This window comes from Schistocerca americana, chromosome 4, assembly GCF_021461395.2.
Source record: "Schistocerca americana isolate TAMUIC-IGC-003095 chromosome 4, iqSchAmer2.1, whole genome shotgun sequence".
In the NCBI taxonomy this organism is placed as follows: Eukaryota; Metazoa; Arthropoda; class Insecta; order Orthoptera; family Acrididae; genus Schistocerca; species Schistocerca americana.
In genome coordinates, this window is record NC_060122.1 from 289,098,363 (window position 1) to 289,119,012 (window position 20,650).

At 43.3% G+C, this 20,650-nt stretch overlaps 1 pseudogene; it reads right to left on the reverse strand.

The window, feature by feature from the left end:
* Positions 1-18,877: 18,877 nt before the first annotated feature.
* Positions 18,878-18,995, reverse strand: LOC124614276 (annotated as a pseudogene).
* Positions 18,996-20,650: the final 1,655 nt, after the last annotated feature.

The window sequence follows — 20,650 nt, forward strand, 5'->3', positions numbered from 1 at the left end:
GTCTTTTCGAGATCTTAATATGCTTGAAATAAATGAAAAGCAGGAAATTCTTAGTAATGTGCGACAAATGTGTGGTACTTGCGCACGTACAACATGCAATCATTAACATAATTGTTTTTGCGTAGTTAGTGGATAGTGTATTATAGAGAAACGGGAATGTTATAATTCGTATAATATTTCATTAAAGTATAACACCTCGTTTTTACGGCAACGTTTCGATGATTTCCACATGCGTTCTGTATTACTTGTCTCTTCTGTTTGTTATCATAGATCCTTCAAGTACTGTGTCACCACCACCCAGAAAGACAGATTGTTTCAAGGAATGGAGGAACAACAGATCATCCGTAGCAGATGAAGTATATCTGTACATTTTAATGCACCCCGGAGATGATGGTGATATCTTAAAGTCGGCCGGCCGTTGTGGCCGAGCGGTTCTAGGCGCTACAGTCTGGAACCGCGTTACCACCACGGTCGCTGGTTCGAATCCTGCGTTGGGCATGGATGTGTGGAATGTCCCTAGGTTAGGTAGGTTTAAGTAGTTCTAATTTCTAGGGGACTGATGACCTCAGATGTTAAGTCCCATAGTGCTCAGAGCCATTCGAACCATTTCTTAAAGTGGTGTAACAGACATGAAACAGATCTGCCAGGCCTGGCTGCAGTTGCAAGGCGTATTTTATGTATCCCAGCAACAAGCGCACCTTGTGAAAGATGCTTTAGTAAGGCCGGCATGTTACTAACAAATCGCCGCAGCCAATTAACTCTGGAATGCGTTAGTGATTTACTGCTGATCAGTAATAAGTATAATTTTGTTTCTGTTGCAAACAAGTGAAAAGTATGACAAGTTACGTCTGTAAATGTTTAATATTCTTTGTATGCTTTCTTTATGAAGATGGTTGTCTTCTAGATTACAGGGACAGCACTTATTTAATGTTTCCTATTAATGAAAGGAAAAACATATCTTCTGTTTGGAAATGAGACTCGTCTTCTATCCGCGATTGTACTGAAATATCATTTTACTTTCCAAGTGATTTATGAATTTAGCTGTGTCACGTACCCGTTCTTGTAAACGTTACTTTTGTACTAAAAGAGAGAGAGACAGAGATAAATCCATTGTGTGTATGTGTGTGTGTGTGTGTGTGTGTGTGTGAGAGAGAGAGAGAGAGAGAGAGAGAGAGAGAGAGAAAGAGAGAGAGAGAGGCGTTGGATTAGTACAGAACAGTGCAGCGAGGTGAGGTGAGACGTCAGCGGTGACCGGTCATGCTCGGTTATCCGCGTGTACTGAATCCGGACAACAGACATGGGGCTAGGACGTGACCGAGCCGAGTCGTGTGGGGCCGGACACGAGCGGCTCGGTTCCCCCGTTAGCAGGCGAGCCGAACACTGGGGGTTGCAGCACTCCAGTTGCCACCTCCGTTGCAGGCTACCTCTTGATTACAGGTGACAACCGCAGATGGCGGGTCACTTCACGAATGCTGTTATCGTGTAACGCGGAGCAGTGTTGGAAGCAGCCGCTGCGAGTTATCACGGAAATAGGAGATGCTCTGTTGACAGCTGACTTCAAGTGACTAATGACTGAACTGTGGCAGACGACGGTTTTTGTAGCACTGCATTTAAAATCACGTCCTAACCTAACCACAACATCGTAATGTGCAATGTATCCGAGAAAACGGCGATCAACAATCTGCGCAGAACTAAAATCACGATCACATTGTTCACGGCTAACCTCTACGAGCAAGCTCAAGACAGAAAAAATCATAATACATTTGTTTGCATAGCCATCCTCGGCAGCAAAATTCTCAGGCTTAGTGGTAAAAACAAACTATAATTTCTAATTGTCACTGATCAACCAAGACTATCTCCACACTGGTTACATAGAATGCCGCGTTACCAACCGATGGGCAGTCCTAGTTGGCACTTTCAGCTGATTTCAAACTAAAAAAGAACAGTGGAATGAAAAATAAGAGTAAACAAAAAAAGTCAATACGATGCTGGAAACGACGCTGCGAAGTATTAGAATAAAAAAGTTAATCTAAAACAATTAACTGAATAAAAATGATAATCAAAGTATTGATTAATTTAGAAAGATGTATTTATGATTCTGGTGCCGCAGTCGCAGGGGTTAATTGATAGCCTTCAAAAATACGACTTCACGCAATGTCGTGAGAAGCTTATCTAATGTAAGCCGATTTTACATCATCTGTATAAACGACGCTGAATCGCGTATTGTGCCGGAGGATCCAGTAGTGTTTGGTTAATGCTCTGTATGAAACGAGTGTATTTCGTAATCATCGTTGCGTGTGTGTGCGTTGTTTTCTGTGTGGTTTCATGTTTTGTGATGAAATTCGAAATAAAAGGCCAATCCAGGTTTCGGGATCCAAACACAAGAAAGTAAGCCAGACAATGAATTGGAAGTGAACTAATTGCTGTGGCAGTCTGTCAACGGCGAATGGTTCGGCCGTGACATAGAGCGTTCTGATTGGAGGAAGCCAGGTACAATGAGTGAAGTAATAACTACCAAGTAATTTTAATCGGTCTATAAGAAATAAATTTTTCTCTCTACTCTTGGGGCCCCTTACATAGTCACGGTGAGGTGTTCGGGGCCTGCGACACTAAAAAGTCTGTACACCTCTGCTACACAATATAAGACCACCAGCAGCTCCTCCTACGAGGCTATTAGCCTACTATATGGGGTTTCTCAAAAGGCCTCGGTTTTGCGGAATTGTCCATGTAGCAGAGTCCCCCCCCTTCTCTCTCCCCCCCCTCTCTCTCTCTCTCTCCCTCTCCCTCCCTCCAAACAGCGTTGACAGCTGTCGGTGACCCCTAGAGCCTTTCCCCCCTCCCCCACGCACAAATGGTGCTTAGTTGCTTCCACGATAAGGCCGATATTACACATCATATTTCTTTGACAAATAAATATGACCAAATGTTAGCCAAATTTTTTTGGCAAAGATCTTTGACGTGACACTAAAAACTGGTATTAAACTGTCGTAATATTTTTTTCCTCGAAGTTGAAGATGGCGGACAACAGCAGCTTGTTATTACACGCTGCAGTTGCCTGTACCACGACTGCATTGCGTGTGCATTTGGAAGTGAAGCGGCGGAAGAAAAGGAAACATAACTTGCGCGGAGCCGTGCGTTTAATGTCGAGATGAAAAAAGCTTTCAGTAAAATATGTTACGAGAGCTGCAAGTGGAGTACGTCAAGTGTTAAACAAAATTATTTACGAATGGATGAGTGTGCATTTCAGTATTTGCTCAGTAAAGTGGCTACTCATATTAAAAAATACAATACTCACTTGACAAATGCGATTTCTTGATACAGGAGAAAGGTACTCTAGTTTACTATACAGAACTCGAATACCACGCTGCACATTAACCAAAATTTTCTAAAAACGTGTGAAGCGATTTTTAAAGCAGTGAAGAAGGAACATCTGAAGGTAAATAAATGTTTACTACACTATATGGGCAATAAGAAATGTTTTTAGTTTTGAATAATTTAATTAGTAAAATTAGTGTTCCAACAACTACAAAATTAATAAAAAGACCGACCGCTGTGGCCGAGCGGTTCTAGGCGCTTCAGTCCGGAACGGCGCTGCTGCTACGGTCGCAGGTTCGAATCCTGCCTCGGGAATGGATGTGTGTGATGTCCTTGGGTTAGTTAGGTTTAAGTAGTTCTAAGTTCTAGGGGCTGATAACCTCAGACGTTAAGTCCCATAGTGCTTAGAGCCATTTGAAAATTAATAAAAAGTACGAAACAGACGAAATACTTTTTAACTTGTGACATCCAGAGTTCAAAAACAGACAAAGCTAAGAAAAAAAAATTATTTTAGAGTGTGACCACCTCCTTTATTCTGGCTTGCTGAAAAGCTGCCTGGAAGTTTCCAGATGTTGAGATGGATGGCTGTAGATGTGGTTGTGGATATGAAGACACAATTTCCACCTGCCCATCAGCACACGATTAATAGCATGCACTGTGCCCTTTGCTCACCCCCCTTCCACCCCAATCGAAGCATGGTTATCATTAAGAGCCGTAGGAACACACCAACTAAACTTTGAAACCATGTTTAGAAACACACTACAGAGACGTCAAATAGCTGTGACGATCTCAGCGTTCCAAGTGGTTGCACTTCATGTTGCAGTGAACAGAAGAAGAACGACTTTTATGATCAAATCTACGGCAAGGTTCTAGATTTTGTCATATTTCTTCGACGAAAGGTAAGATTTGACAAAGTTCCCTATTGCACTGTCAATTTTTTTTTCACATAAATGTTTGACATGTCAGCTTTGACAAAGAAATCGCTGATATTGAAAGATACTGAAAAAACTGTTTTTCATGGAAAAACGACCATTTTTTAAATACTTCAGATAGGGGTGCAGAGATATTTCCCAACTCTTTCAAGTCTCCAGTTTCTTCCTTTGGTTGGATGTTATCCTCCAGCTTTTCCTGTTTTAATGCTAATCTTTCAATCCCCACGTAACTACCTGTTCTTAGCGAAACTGTAACCGACAGACGGGCACTGTGATGAAAGTGGAGGCGACGGACTGTCCTCGCTAACGCCACGTAAATATAACATAATGGAGGTGAAACTGAGAGGAAGGAAAGCTGAAGCACTGGAATTAACTACGTAATCTGGACCAATGTGTTGTACAGTATTATATAGTAACTAATAACGCGACGAACGAAGCTCGGCGATTCTGAAAGGAAGAGGAGATGAAGGCAAATTTTTATGGGCACATTGTGGTAACAGAACAGCTAATGTTATAAAATAAAAAGGGTTTTTAATGATCCTACACGTTTCATAGTTAATTCGTTTTCAAAGGTTACAAACAGTTACGTATCACAAAATCTGCAATTTTAGTTCGTCTTACGCTTCAAGTGTAATCAGTTCACTCTTACAAAATATTTGATATCAAATGGAACATTGTGCGAGAAATAAAACATTTATCGTCTGGTAACCAACATAATGAATTTCGTTCTGTATCTAACTCTAGTAAACCAAAATATTTCAGGAATTGTAATGGTGGAGAAAACATAGCACATAACCATAAAATCAGCCAGTACTTTCTTGTAATTTTGGTGTAATCGAAACGTGTCGAAAATCGTTAAGTCATATAACCGTTATGGTGAATGGAAGTGAGATATTAATTTTAAACCCTTTTACATAAAAGAGCTTAGTTCTGTCCCGTCCAGATCAATAACACGTAGTTGATGTCTGGTGGGACAACCTCACATACAAGCGCTGGATGTAGGTGATGTTTCAGAAAATCATCCACAGTCCTCTACCGCCCCCCCCCCCCCCCCTCACCATGCACCACCCCGTCAGCAGCGATGGAAATTTCCGCATTCCTGGGCGGCGTCCGCAACTGAGACGTATGTGAGTCGTATGAATGTCGCTCCAAGTCGGGGCCCAAAAGAAATATGGGCCTCTCAACGAACTTGTGACGTCACACTACTCTGCTTGTCCGCCACACTTCGCGAACGCTCATCTCCGTGCAGGGTCTACATGGAATCAAGATGTAATTGCAAAGCTACTCACGAAAGGTCTTAACTTCATCGTATGCTATCGAGAGCTTGTATGCATTTAAACGCGAAGTCATGAACTATTAAATTCGTCTGAAGTAGTCACTCTCTCCCCACCGGAGACGGCTGCTAGCACTCTTGAAAACTGCAGTGTCTCGTGCTGTGACATGCGCGCCACGGCTTGTCTTTCTCGTGGGGCTCCCTGCAAGTAAAGTGACGTGGTCCACAAAGGATAGTATGCATTGTTCTAGAAACACTTTCATGAATACCACTACGTGTAAGTTGTAACAGTGATTGAATCGCATCTTCTGTACACTTCTGAAATAATGTCGGTCAAATTGTGCATACTACTACTGAACTGTGTATTTTCATATTTCCGTTGCGATACACGTTTCGGTTTATTCACTTAAAACATAACCAATGATAGGATTTTCTCGTCTGTTTTTAGCTTTTGATGTGGATATGATGTCTGCATTCACGTTTCATTTGAATTTTCTCCTTTGTCAGTGGAAGTGTTACTAAAAAAAAAATGAAAATCTGAGACCATAACCGTTGAACAATGACACACAATGCTTAGATTAGAGTCTACTAGAAAGGTACAATATTTTTCGGACGACCAATGACACAGTTCATGCTCTTCGTGGCGAGGGGAGGAGAGGGGCTGTTTCCTCCTAGCTTTCCGCTCCCCGGCTGACTCATCGCAGGCTTTCTTCTCAGCTGCCTGGTCTCTCTCTCTCTCTCTCTCTCTTTTCTCTTTTTTCATCTAAATAAAACATAGCGTATACAGCGTGCAGTAGGTTCATACAGCGTGCACTAACAGAGGCCTTTCACAGGAGAATTCAGAACTTAGTAACAATTTGCGAGATTTTTTTAAAGACACGAGCAGACAACCATAGAAGATTAACATTGTGTGAAAATTTGGACAAGTCTGTACACAGCTTAGGTGACTGACAATCAATCACGGTAGAATGTGGACTGTTTCCCTTTCTCATGGCATATTGGTCCACAGCTTCTACTTTTTTCCTAGAACGTAGCTACTTACAGAATAAAACGTGTACTTCCTCCAAGGTGCGTTGCTTGTTCAGAAAACAACATTACCTGTATTGTCTAATGATACAGACAGTAGTTCGTTCACGAAAAAAATGAAGTTCTCAGCAAGGAGAAAGAGTAAATGAGAAAGAGTGAGTACTCACTCTCACAGCGGAACGTCAGTGCTACTGAAACTGTCACACGTTCTGTCAACAGCTAATAAATTACTTAGAGCCCTTTTCAAGTATGAGAATGGTTCAAATGGCTCTGAGCACTATGGGACTTAACATCTGAGGTCTTCAGTCCCCTAGAACTTAGAACTACTTAAACCTAACTAACCTAAGGACATCACAAACACCCATGCCCGAGACAGGATTCGAACCTGCGACCGTAGCGGTCGTGCGGTTCCAGACTGAAGCGCAAGTATGAGAATATCGAAACAAAGTTTGCAATGTATTTTACATCTGAGTGAATTAAAAATAGTTAGATTCAACCCAATACAGCTAATAAATTTTCTGTGGAAGGGCAGATGGACTCAGATATTTCGTAACTTTTTATCTACCTAATTTGGTACCTGTACCACATGTTCCTTTTTGTCCTAATAGGTAGTGAATAACATTTCTGCTGCAACAATGGTCCTAATTTCCAAGAATCATTACACCTAATGATTTCGAGTAGCCGGCCGGAGTGGCCGAGCGGTTCTAGGCGCTACAATCTGGAGCCGCGCGACCGCTACGGTCGCAGGCTCGAATCCTGCCTCGGGCATGGATGTGTGTGATGTCCTTATGTTAGTTAGGTTTAAGTAGTTCTAAGTTCTAGGGGACTGATGACCTCAGAAGTTAAGTTCCATAATGCTCAGAGCCATTTGAACCATTTTTGATTTCGAGTAGTAAGGAGTTGTGATGGATTGGATGGAGTTGTGATGGTTTGCATGTCTCCGATCCCAGGCAGCTTTATGACACAAAACGGCGGCTGTAGGTGAAGAAAGTTCGATTGCAGCCATCGGTTCACCTAACGACACTGTAGGAAAAAAAACTGATTACGTATTGCTGAATTTGAAGATGATTAAATGGTACAGTGTCGGCACAAAATGTTTATTGTATGTGAAGACGTTACTTCCACAGTACTGAAGTTCGAATTTTTCTTCGGTGTGTATAGTTAAAGGGAAATCATAAATACTGCCTCTTTCCGAGTTCAGATCATGACGTTGTTTATCATGTCAGAGTACTGGTCGAAACGACCATCTACCCGTTGTTACTGGAGAGTACATGCATAGCTTGTTCGGACGTAAAAAAATATGAGACATACTGTGTTTAGGGTTGGCATGGTCGCATCGCTTGTCTATCACTACCGAAAGCGTAACGTGATGATTACGTTTGTTTTGCAACGTCCCAGTGCTTCTGCTGCTAAAGGTGCCCATGGCTTTCAAGTAAGTGTTGCAGGAGAGTTGTGAATCTGGCGTCTGAACGATGCGGACAATGCGGCCAGCTGACGCAGATAATGATTCTATCGCCATATGGATCTTTTTCTTTTTCATTTTGAAAGCAACTTTTTGGTTCTTTCCGATAGAGCCGCCTCTGACTAAAACGGCGTTGTGGGAGGAGGCAGCAATATTTTGATGAGAAGCGTATCGCTCATAGTAAACAGTTCGACTGATTTTATTAAATATTTGAAAGTGAAAGACAACAGTGTACGCAATATGCTTCAATTCATACAAGGCGAACATCAAAATGGAAAGTGAACGCTAAAGCATCAAGGAAAACAAAAGAAATCATTTGGGAATAACACCGATAAAATATTGCATAAGAAGTAGATCTGAGAACTTGTACTTCCTTTTAAATAAACATTTCTTTATCATTAAATGAAGACCTCTTTCTTTCGGTAACGTTCACCGTAATTCTGGCAAGTTACGAGGGGCGTTCAGCAAATAATGCAACGTATTTTTCTCGCCCAATTTCCGTTGAGAAGATGCGGACATAATCAAATATTCCTGCTTCAGTACCTATAGTTTCATGGATTTCCGATCGGTGGCGGCGCTATGGGTTGCCTTCAAAATGGTCTCTGTTATGGAGGTGCGTTGCAAGCAGAGAGCTGTCACTGAGTTTCTTTGGCAGAAAACCAGAGTATCGCAGATATTCATAGGCGTTTGCAGACTGTCTACGGACACTTGGCAGAGAACAAAAGCACGCTGAGTCTATCGTCATGGCAACAAGATCGCGCAAACCTATCCAATCTTCCGTGTGCCGGCTGGCCGCACACAGCTGTGACTCCTGGAATGGTCGAACGTGAGGACAGTCTCACTCAAGGTGACTGGCGGATCGAAAACACCTCACTGCTCAACTGGACGTCTATATTAACCACTCCATCACACTCCTGGGCCTGTGACTTGGCGCAGTGTCTTGTTGAAAACTACCATTGCCGTAGGGAAATAGATCGTCATGAGGGGCTGTACATGGCCTGCTACCACTGTACGATACTTCTCTGCCACCAAGGTACCTTGCACGAGCTCAACTGGACCCATTGATGCTCATGTGAATCTTCCCCAGAGCATAATGGAGCCGCCGCCAGCTTATCTCCGTCCCGCAGTACAGATGTCAAGGAGCTGTTCGTCTGGAAGACGACGGATTCGCGCCCTTCCATAAGCATGATGAAGAGGGTATCAAGAGTCATCAGACCAATCAGACCATGCAACGCTCTACCACTGCGCCAACGTCCAGTGCCGTTGGTCACGTGCCCATTTCAGTCGTAATTGCCGATGTTGTGGTGTTAACATTGGGGCAAGCATTGGTCATCGTTAGGAGAGTTCGATGCACTGTACTCTGCCCACCATTTAAGTATCATGTTAGTTGCATCACAGTTCGCCGTCTGTCCTGTTTTACCAGTCTGCTCAGCCTACGTCATCCGACATCTGCAACGGAATGTGGCCGTCCAACCCCACGACGTCTGGACGTGGTTCCACGATGGTTTCGCCAAGTGTTGAAGACACTCGCTACAGAACTCCTCGAACACCCGATGAGTCATGCAGTTCCGAAATGCTCCTGTGGAGCGTCTGGGCTATCACAGTTCGCCCTTGGTCAGACCCAGACAGATCGCGAGCCTTCCCCATTCTACACACCGACAGCACACTCACTGATACTACATGCACCGCGCTTGTGTCTGACCAGGGGGAACTTCTTTTTTCTATGTCTCTCTAGGCGCGCAACTTGTGTACTGCCATGTTTTGTTCTTCTTACTTCGTGTCTAATAAATGTATTTACGATATTTAAAGTGTGTTATTACCGGTCAGCATTACGTGATAGCCACAAATATAATTGGCAGTAAAGCATTAACAAATACCACCTTGTCGTCATCATTCGAGCTCACTGGTAATTTAGAAAGGTTCTGCTAATATATTACGAGAGAAGTAATAGATGATACATTTAGTAACTTACTCGAGTACATACACTCCTGGAAATTGAAATAAGAACACCGTGAATTCATTGTCCCAGGAAGGGGAAACTTTACTGACACATTCCTGGGGTCAGATACATCACATGATCACACTGACAGACCCACAGGCACATAGACACAGGCAACAGAGCATGCACAATGTCGGCACTAGTACAGTGTATATCCACCTTTCGCAGCAATGCGGGCTGCTATTCTCCCATGGAGACGATCGTAGAGATGCTGGATGTAGTCCTGTGGAACGGCTTGCCATGCCATTTCCACCTGGCGCTTCAGTTGGACCAGCGTTCGTGCTGGACGTGCAGACCGCGTGAGACGACGCTTCATCCAGTCCCAAACATGCTCAATGGGGGACAGATCCGGAGATCTTGCTGGCCAGGGTAGTTGACTTACACCTTCTAGAGCACGTTGGGTGGCACGGGATACATGCGGACGTGCATTGTCCTGTTGGAACAGCAAGTTCCCTTGCCGGTCTAGGAATGGTAGAACGATGGGTTCGATGACGGTTTGGATGTACCGTGCACTATTCAGTGTCCCCTCGACGATCACCAGTGGTGTACGGCCAGTGTAGGAGATCGCTCCCCACACCATGATGCCGGGTGTTGGCCCTGTGTGCCTCGGTCGTATGCAGTCCTGATTGTGGCGCTCACCTGCACGGCGCCAAACACGCATACGACCATCATTGGCACCAAGGCAGAAGCGACTCTCATCGCTGAAGACGACACGTCTCCATTAGTCCCTCCATTCACACCTGTCGCGACAGCACTGGAGGCGGGCTGCACGATGTTGGGGCGTGAGCGGAAGACGGCCTAACGGTGTGCGGGACCGTAGCCCAGCTTCATGGAGACGGTTGCGAATGGTCCTCGCCGATACCCCAGGAGCAACAGTGTCCCTAATTTGCTGGGAAGTGGCGGTGCGGTCCCCTACGGCACTGCGTAGGATCCTACGGTCTTGGCGTGCATCCGTGCGTCGCTGCGGTCCGGTCCCAGGTCGACGGGCACGTGCACCTTCCGCCGACCACTGGCGACAACATCGATGTACTGTGGAGACCTCACGCCCCACGTGTTGAGCAATTCGGCGGTACGTCCACCCGGCCTCCCGCGTGCCCACTATACGCATTCGCTCAAAGTCCGTCAACTGCACATACGGTTCACGTCCACGCTGTCGCGGCATGCTACCAGTGTTAAAGACTGCGATGGAGCTGCGTATGCCACGGCAAACTGGCTGACACTGACGGCGGCGGTGCACAAATGCTGCGCAGCTAGCGCCATTCGACGGCCAACACCGCGGTTCCTGGTGTGTCCGCTGTGCCGTGCGTGTGATCATTGCTTGTACAGCCCTCTCGCTGTGTCCGGAGCAAGTATGGTGGGTCTGACACACCGGTGTCAATGTGTTCTTTTTTCCATTTCCAGGAGTGTATTTATAGTTTAAGTTAGCCCTCGTCATTAATATTCAAATAAGATACTCCAGAACTGATTTTCATTGGTCAGAGAGAGAGCATATATTATAGTCAGTGATCTATCGATATTTCTATCCGGTTGGTTCAGTTATTTCATCAGTAAACGACGCTACGGTCTCAGGTTCGAATCCTGCCTCGAGCATGGATGTGTGTGATGTCCTTAGGTTAGTTGGGTTTAAGTAGTTCTAAGTCCTAGGGGACTGATGAACTCAGACGTTAGTCTCATAGTGCTCAGAGCCATTTGAACCATTTGAACCATCAGTAAACGATCATCACTTTTCTTACACGACATCGAACCTAAACTTCGCAGTAGTTCTTCTAAGATTAACGTCAGCTTTGCTTGCGATAATGTCAAATTGTTTATCACTGCATAACGTTAAATAGGAAAAGTATATCTACCACTATATAAAGTCGGCACGGCGGCTCACCGTGTTCGGTCAGAGAGCTGGCTGGCCTCTGTAATAAAAAGACTGAGTGAAAGGATCAACAAAGAGCTTCGACGGATGTCATGTGACATCCGCTACGACGAAATACAGCGAACCATAACGCACAAAATGAAAAAAAAAGACTAGCAGTCATTCCTCGCCAGGTGAAGCTGCTGTCTCCTGGACGGGTGTATATCAATAGTATGACAGTGGTCATAGTGTTCTGGCTGATCAGTGTACCTCGCTGTTGTGTTCTTAGGGAAGCAGAAGCCGATGATAGTGATGACTCTTGTCTGATTTACACACATTAAAGTTTTCTTGCAACGTTCGTTGAGCGAAAGCATCATTTCGAATTGCATCTCACCAAGAGACGAATGCTATACTTCTCAGTTGTTTGTATGATGGCAATCGGACGACACATTGCGCGATGCACACGAACAATCTCATTGTCTAGATCAATCCTGTATTTCCGAGGCCCATGCTGTATAAGAGTGACCCACCAGCTGTTTCGTGCACTGATTAAACGTAAGCATTGTCTCTGTAATGTGAGTTCGCTGTCTGTAATATTTTGATAGCGAACGTCAAACTCCAGAAAACTCTAACCTTCTAAGGCTAGTCAACGGTTTCCACTCGCTAGCTAATTCGTGTAATTTACTTCTTGAATATATTAATAGTATATATCGACTGACAGAGCCTAAAGTATCACTTGACTTGAAGTAAAAGAGGGAATGACTCACGTTTTCCACGTTTCTTCCGTTTCGTCGAATGAGAGAAAGGCACTGGATACATTGCTGCCGTAGCTGCTGGCTGTTGCTGATGTTGCTACAAGACTCGGTTCAGTAACCGCAGATGATGTCTTATTGACGTTTCCGGATAGTACGTTTATCGCATCCTCATGTTCAAAAACCGTGAAACCTTGGAGCTGGAAACTTGCCTCGTCGTCTCTGAATTATTGGGCACGACGGTATTAATACACCTGCCGAGCTGCCTAGAGCTTAGTCATTGCCGCTAACGGCGAAAATGCGAAAGTCACTTGATGTGGCAGCCAGGCTGCTGTAGGGAAACCCCGAGTATCACGAGTGGTCGTTAACCTGCCGTAGAAATTTACGAAGTGAATCAGAAAATCAGATTAGAAACTCAAATGAAGCCAAAGCTGTCGCGACAGACAAAATTCGTATTACCCATTTGCAAGTTGGCAAACGTAAACAGGAAGAGGTAGGCGGGTCATTGTACAGCTATTAGGATGTCGCGGTACTGGAGGCTAGTTCAGCACACTGGAGTGACTGCCGATGGCCCCACCCGAGAGGGGATGGCCACTCGATTTGCGCAGCTGGCTTCGCACAACCGAGGTTTCAGTTATCAATTCAGCCAACGTGTTCCGTAGATCCCACCAAGAAGGAAACCTTATAAATGTGAAGTGAGTGTGCATATATATTAACGTAAAACAAGGATTACATGCATGGCCACTCCTCGTTGCTCCTTATTGGTTCTACGTTATTATGATAATTTTATTCTCCTGAACGAATATGAAAATATCAGCCGTTTTGTTTATAAGGCTTCTGGCGTTTCGCTAGCCTAGGGAATACTGTGGAATTCACTACGAAAGAATGTCTGAGCACCCTCCAACCGCCTCTGCCCACATGCCCTCAACCCCTCCCCCCCCCCCCCCCCCTCACCCCTCGCCAACCATCTGGGAATCGTGTGAGTTAGTCTTGTGTGTTTTGATGTTTTAACTGTTCGTGTGATGTAGTTGGAGAAGAAGGTGACGCGAAGCGTGAATAGAATCCAGAAAGACAGTACAGAGTGGGTAAACTTGCTCAAGCTAGATTAACGGCTGTTATTAACATTAGTACGATTTGAAAGTTTGATGTCATTGCTTAGTTTAGAGAAAAGCGGTAATAGTAATACTGATGAAACTAACAAAACGAGACTACATCATAACGAGATATTTGTAAACCAGTTTGATCGGCGATTTCATTAGGCTGATTTGGACCCAAGCGATACCGGAACCAAATTTAAAGGGACAGTGGCAGATTTCCCAGGTTTTCTTTTGTCGAAATAACAACCATTCTGTTAAACTAAGTAAAAACCTCTAGGATTCAAATCAGACTGATGAAATCGCCGTACAAAACGGCCTCCCCACTATTCCCCCAAAAAAGGAAACGAAGTCAAGTAGAAGAAGTTCATTTGGAGGATGGTCAAGGAAAATTCGTTTTTGACCATGGAGAACTTCGGGGACATCAAACAATAAAATGTGCGTTTCCGAGATAATCAGAATACGTCTGTGTAAAATAGTTCTGGAGAAAGTAATTTTGTACGCTGTCGAAACCCTGTTCCTGAGTATACGGTTCCTAGGAGAACAGGAGAATAAAGACAGCAAAAATATTATAGGGATGCAGGGACCCAATTAGAAGAACGACATTCATAAAATACAGGCCAATAACGAAGTGTACAGTAACGTACAAAAATGAGAGAAACGAACCGCAAAAAGTGAGCATGATTCCCACCTTAAACAGGTGGATAGAAACAAGGTGACTATAAGATATTTGACTTTTTCGATGTAAAACAGTAATGATCTGATTTAGACGCACCAAAGAAGACTTCCAAACAATCGAAACGGAAGACTCTCTCGATTGCTATCTCTTCCGCAAAAAGATGATGGCAAACGGAATAAATCGAGACGAACCGCCAGAAACAAGATACGTTGCCGTCTTCACTAACGAGCACCAACTGCATGCATAAGAAAGTGAATCTATGTTCCATAAGCAATCAGGCTTATCGTAGACCGAGCAGTACGCAAGGAACAAATATATTAATAATGACAAAATAACATTTAAAGAACAACATCAAGAAATCACCAAAAGTTGCTTTAATGTGTATTTATTTACGGACAACCAGTTACGCGCAAGCGGCTATCTTTACTTTACAGATACCGTAACATCATCAGGTTGAAGGAAGGTTTTTTTGGCGTAAGTAATAGCCGATACTTGAGACAAATGAATCTTCCTTTAACCCAATGTAAAACTATCTGTGAACTGAATAGCACTGCACAACACTTTCATTTCCGTTTCTTATTTCTTTATAATAAATTTTCATCTCTCAGGTCGGCACAAATATAGCAGAAGTTTGCGTTATCGATACTCTGGAGACTGATGTCTGAGGCCTAGAAATAACGATTTGGTAATTGAGTCATCCTTTTTTTTTTTTAATTCGCTCATACTTCAGTCAGTTCGATTCCCGGCGGGGTCAGGGATTTTCTCTGCCTCGTGATGGCTGGGTGTTGTATGCTGTCCTTAGGTTAGTTAGGTTTAAGTAGTTCTAAGTTCTAGGGGACTTATAACCACAGCAGTTGAGTCCCATAGTGCTCAGAGCCATTTGAACCATTTGTAGAATTTGTAGCCTTGACTAGAGTTCAGTTGATTTGAGCGGGGGAACCCGTCTCAACTTTATAGCCATCACCCGATTTATAGGAGAGAAACACTGTTGTGCTTAATACATACCGCACGCTTATGGACTAGCTGTACAGTGAGGAATTGTTCACGTCCTGACATACGGGTACCTCCTCATCATACTTATGTCACTTTTACACATACTTTATGCCTAATCTTGCCCCTTCCTTATATTCAGAAGTTTATTATTGCACGGCATTTCCTTACATCATTATGCTAAAATGATTATTATATTTAGCTGATGGACGTAAGAACTTTACTTAAATTAGATTAGTTAAGACGGTTTACACAAACTTTGATAAGTTTCAAATGGTCTGAAGAAAGACAGAATATCTAAGGTAACCAAACTGACTGTAATCCACTAACAGTAAAGCTTCAGTGAACCGCAGCAAACATTTTTTAGTACTGTACCCAACGGGGCCACAACTGAACCTTCCTAACTAAAATTATCTCAAAATGCCACGTCCACTTTACTCAAATTCTGCTTCAGAGCTACCTGAATATTCTTACAGAATCGCTTTGTGGCTAGCTTACCTCCTACTTTGTTTGTAATACACACAACGGATACAAATAGTGTATATAAGTGTATATGTGTATATCAGGAGATCTAGAGAAACTGTAATTATTAAGACGTCAACTGTTTCCTACACAAGACGTCTGTATGGATAAGAACAATGATTACAGTAGATGTTGTGAACTAAGGACGAGTAAAACATAGAATTATCACTGTAAACTGGTAGATCGGTACTTCGTAAGATATTCTGCTGACGCATGTAATAAACATTGACAAAATATCGGTTGTGTATGAAAATGCAAAGCTTAACAGAAATTGAATTATTGTGGTATCAAAAGGACACTTTTAGCATTGACTGATAAAAGCGCTTGTGAATAACAATAAGACTCAACACAGCTAGAAAACTAATGTTGTAATCAGATATTTTCGTGATACAAATTGCGTGATTTTATATCTCTAATCTTGTTCTTGCTAAGCTAGAATATATTAGTGTTTTCCTGTGCTACAAGCAAATATACTCAATAAATAATTACATCCGTAATGAGATAATTATTCATTCGGTAAAATGTTATTTCACACGAAAACTCTTAATTCTGACGCAGTTCCTATTATGAAATACGACTGCCAGATTCTGTCAGAGAATTTTACGCTGATTGTGACACGATGTGCAAGCAAAAATCTGTTCGTTTCCTTTAATTAAGAAATGCAAAAGTACAGTTACTATGTCTCTATGAATTTCTATACAATAGTTTGTTAAAACGTTGTTTTTATATCCAAAACAAAGATAGCCGAGGTTTGGAAATCGCTGGAATATTGCCTATCTCACCTGGTGTCGTATTTGCTGAGGTGGATGCTCTTCGATGCCGATGTGCTGAATCTTCTTTTGACGATTGCTAGACTAAGGCAAGATGGCGGTTGCTATCTTGTCAATGACTGGACGGAAATTTCACAACTTCGTGACAAAAAAAGAGTGGGGCACGAGGGAGATTTGAACACGGATTTCATGCTTTTTCGTCGCACACCGTCACCATACAACCGCGACGCCGTGGTTGTGGCAACGCGTTCGATGATGCACATCTTGAACTAGGACCGTTCACCGTTTCTATTTTGCTTCTTTTTTCACAATTCAGTACACCTTCTTCCTGTTTGCATACTTGATCTGCGTTCAGTTTTTGACGGGCTATGGACTGAGACATTTTACTACTAAATCTGTGGGCGGTGCGATGAGGAGATCCCGTTGTAAGCGTACTTCTCTTTGCGCTAGATGTGCGTGTTGTCTACAGGACAAGGTTTACTTGCGAAAACCGCAAAATATGAAAAACATTGCAATAATATTTGTAAAATTTGAAAATAGAATACAGGCCGTTGAAGCAGTAAAACCATATTTAAACCAGAGTGAGGTCTTTCAAAGACAGAAGAGCAATCCTCGTACACTGAACCTCCAAAGAAACTGGTATAGCCATGCGTATTCCAATACAGAGATATGTAAGCAGGCAGAATACGGCGCTACGGTCGGCAACGCATATATAATACAAGCGTCAGTCGCAGTTGGTAGATCGGTTACTGCTGCTACAGTGGCACGTTATCAAGATTTAAATGAGTTTGAACTTAGTGTTCTCCTTCTATAATCTTGGCAATTGTTATACCATACATTTCTTATAAAATTTGAGTCTTGTATAAAAATATATTACCGTCGCAAGTAAATGTGATGAATAGTGTGAGCAGGCCAGCCGTCGCATAGACCTCTCACAGAAATAAAAACTACTAATAAACATGTGTGAATTATATTACAACAAAAGAATCCAAGAGTCAAAACTTCCAAAACCGAACGCAAGAATCATAACATGTGGCACTTGTGTAGAACAAATGAGAGGTACATACGTCTGGAGGTCGTCCCATCCTTGAACCTCGCTGTTCCAAACGAACGTTACACCACGGCACATACACAAATTGAAATACGGCAGACAGACAAGTCAGTGACAGGGAGGATAGTTCATAATTTTGTGGAAAGAATGGAGCACGAGGGAGATTTTAACAGCAATTACCCTCTTCCCAGTCCAACACCGTGGCCACAGAAACACGACGCCGAGATCCTTGCAGTTCACTCGATGTTACACATATTGCGCTGGGACCGTTCACTGTTTCGATTTTGCTTCGTTTCTCACTGTTCAGTACTCCTTCGTCCTTTTTTCATATTTGATCTGTGTTCAGTTTCCGATGGGCCATCTTACCACTAAATATGAAGGGGGGTGCGATGCGCAATTTCCCTTGTTAGTCATATCTATATAATTTACTGATTTATGCCATTATGTTTAGTTTGACTACACAAACCTATTTGTCCATCAAGTGGCGTCCATAGATATGATACACAGCGCCCAGAGATATGATCCACATGTATTTAGAAACACTGTACTTACCACACAAGTAGATCTAGTGAAAATATTTTTCCTTGTTTGAGGTCTTTATACGTATAAGCTTCTCATTTTTCTATGGTAGCACCTAAAGACGGTCATTGTGGGCCGAAACCGATGATGATTGTATCATAAATAGAGATTGTGTCAAAAATAAAGAAAAATTTATTTCAGGTGTATTTAGGTTGATGGATGGGCTTAGTATTTTTCATATTTAATCAGTTTGTTCTCTTATAATACTTGCATATGAACTACATTTGTCATCTTACGACTTGGTGAGTAGATATGCAGGCTGAATCACCTAAAACGCCGCAAATATTGAGGAAATGGAAAGTGCTATTTATGTGCAGTTTTCAGAGAATGGAATGGTAGTCAGGGGCTTGTATTGTTAGTCAATCAATAGATTGTAATACTCTCTCCTCCCGAACAGGCCATGAAGGCCCAACGGTACGGACCGACCGCAGTGTCATCCTCAGCTCAGAGACATCACTGGATGCGGATGTGGAGGGGCATGCCGTCAGCACACCGCTCTCCCGGCGTATGTCAGTTTTCGAGACCGAAGCCGCTACTTCTCAATCAAGTAGCTCCTCAGTTTGCCTCACAAGTGCTGAGTGCACCCCGCTTGCCAACAGCGCTCGGCAGACCGGATGGTCACCCATCCAAGTGCTAGCCCAGCCCGACAGCGCTTAACATCGGTGGTCTGACGGGAACCGGTGTTACCACTGCGGCAAGGCCGTTAGCATAGATTGTAATAATATTTATAAAATGTATTTTCTGTGCAAACATACAATTTTTTTAAATGGAGCAGTGCCTATTGACATTTAAAAAAAGTAAACGTAGGGTAAATCAGAATGTCACACCAATACTTGTACAATACCTGTGGTAGCACACACAGTTGATAATAAGGCTAGGACAGCGCTTCTGCTAGATAGAGTAGATAAGCAGTTACTAGCATCTCACTTAGGGAATTGATGTCACTAAGTTCCAGTAAGATAGATGTAGAGGAATTATGGGCAAAGTTTAAGCAGGTTGTAAATTGTGGTCTGGAGAGTTATGTGCCTTGTAAGTGGATAAAGGATGGAAAAAAACCACCATGGTTTAGTGACGAAATTCGGTGGATGCTGAGGAAGCGGAGTGAGTTGCACTCTCGGTTCAAAAGATAACACGCTAATGACGTCAAGTGAAAATATCTATGCGCGAAGCATATAAAACTACTACGGTCACACCTTAGCAAAAGATCAGGCAGAAATCCCGAGAAAATTCTGGTCTTACTTAAGATCGCGAAGCGGGTCTAAGATTTCCATTCAGCCTCTTTTTGACCAGTCTCGTGTGGCAGCTGAAGATAGAAAAACGAAAGCCGAAGTTAAAATTTCACGTTCAAGAAATAGTTCACACAGGAGAATCGTACAAACATACTGTCATTTGAACATCGGATAGACTCCTGTGTGGACGACATAGTAATAAACGTACCTGGCATATAGAACTACTGAAAGATTTGAAAACAAATGAATCACCAGGTCCGGATGGTTCAAAATGGTTCAAATGGCTCTGAGCACTATGCGACTTAACTTCTGAGGTCATCAGCCGCCTAGAACTTAGAACTAATTAAACCTAACTAACCTAAGGACATCACACACATCCATGCCCGAGGCAGGATTCGAACCCGCGACCGTAGCGGTCGCTCGGTTCCAGACTGTAGCGCCTAGAACCGCACGGCCACTCCGGCCGGCAGGTCCGGATGGAATCCCAGTTCGATATTATAAATAGTACTCTACAGCACTGGCGCCTTACCTAACTTGCTTTTATCGTGAATCTCTCGCCCAGCACAAAGTCCCGAGCGACTGGAAAAAAGCTCAGGTGGCTCCAGTGTATAAGAAGGAAAAAAGACCGGACCCGCAAAATTACACACCAGTATAGCTAACTTCAGTTTCCTGCAGAATCCTTGAACATATTCTCAGTTCTAATGTAATAAACTTTGTTGAGACTGAGAAGCTTGTGTCCACGAACCAGTATAGTTTTAGAAAGCATCGCTCATGCGAAACTCAGCTTGTCCTTTTCTCACTCGATATACTGAGAACTATGGATGAAGGACAACAGGCAGATTCCATATTTCTAGATTTCCGGAAAGCATTTGACACGGTGCCCCATTGCAGGCTCTTAAGAAAGGTACGAGCATGTGGAATAAGCTCACAGATAAGTGAACGGCTCGAAGAGTTCTTAAGTAATAGAGCCCAGAATGTTGTCCTCGCCGTCCGTGGTGGCCGAGCGGTTCTAGGCGCTTCAGTCCGGAACCGTGCGACTGCTACGGTCGCAGGTTCGAATCCTGCCTCGGGCATGGATGTGTGTTATGTCCTTAGGTTAGTTAGGTTTAAGTAGTTCTAAGTTCTAGGGGATTG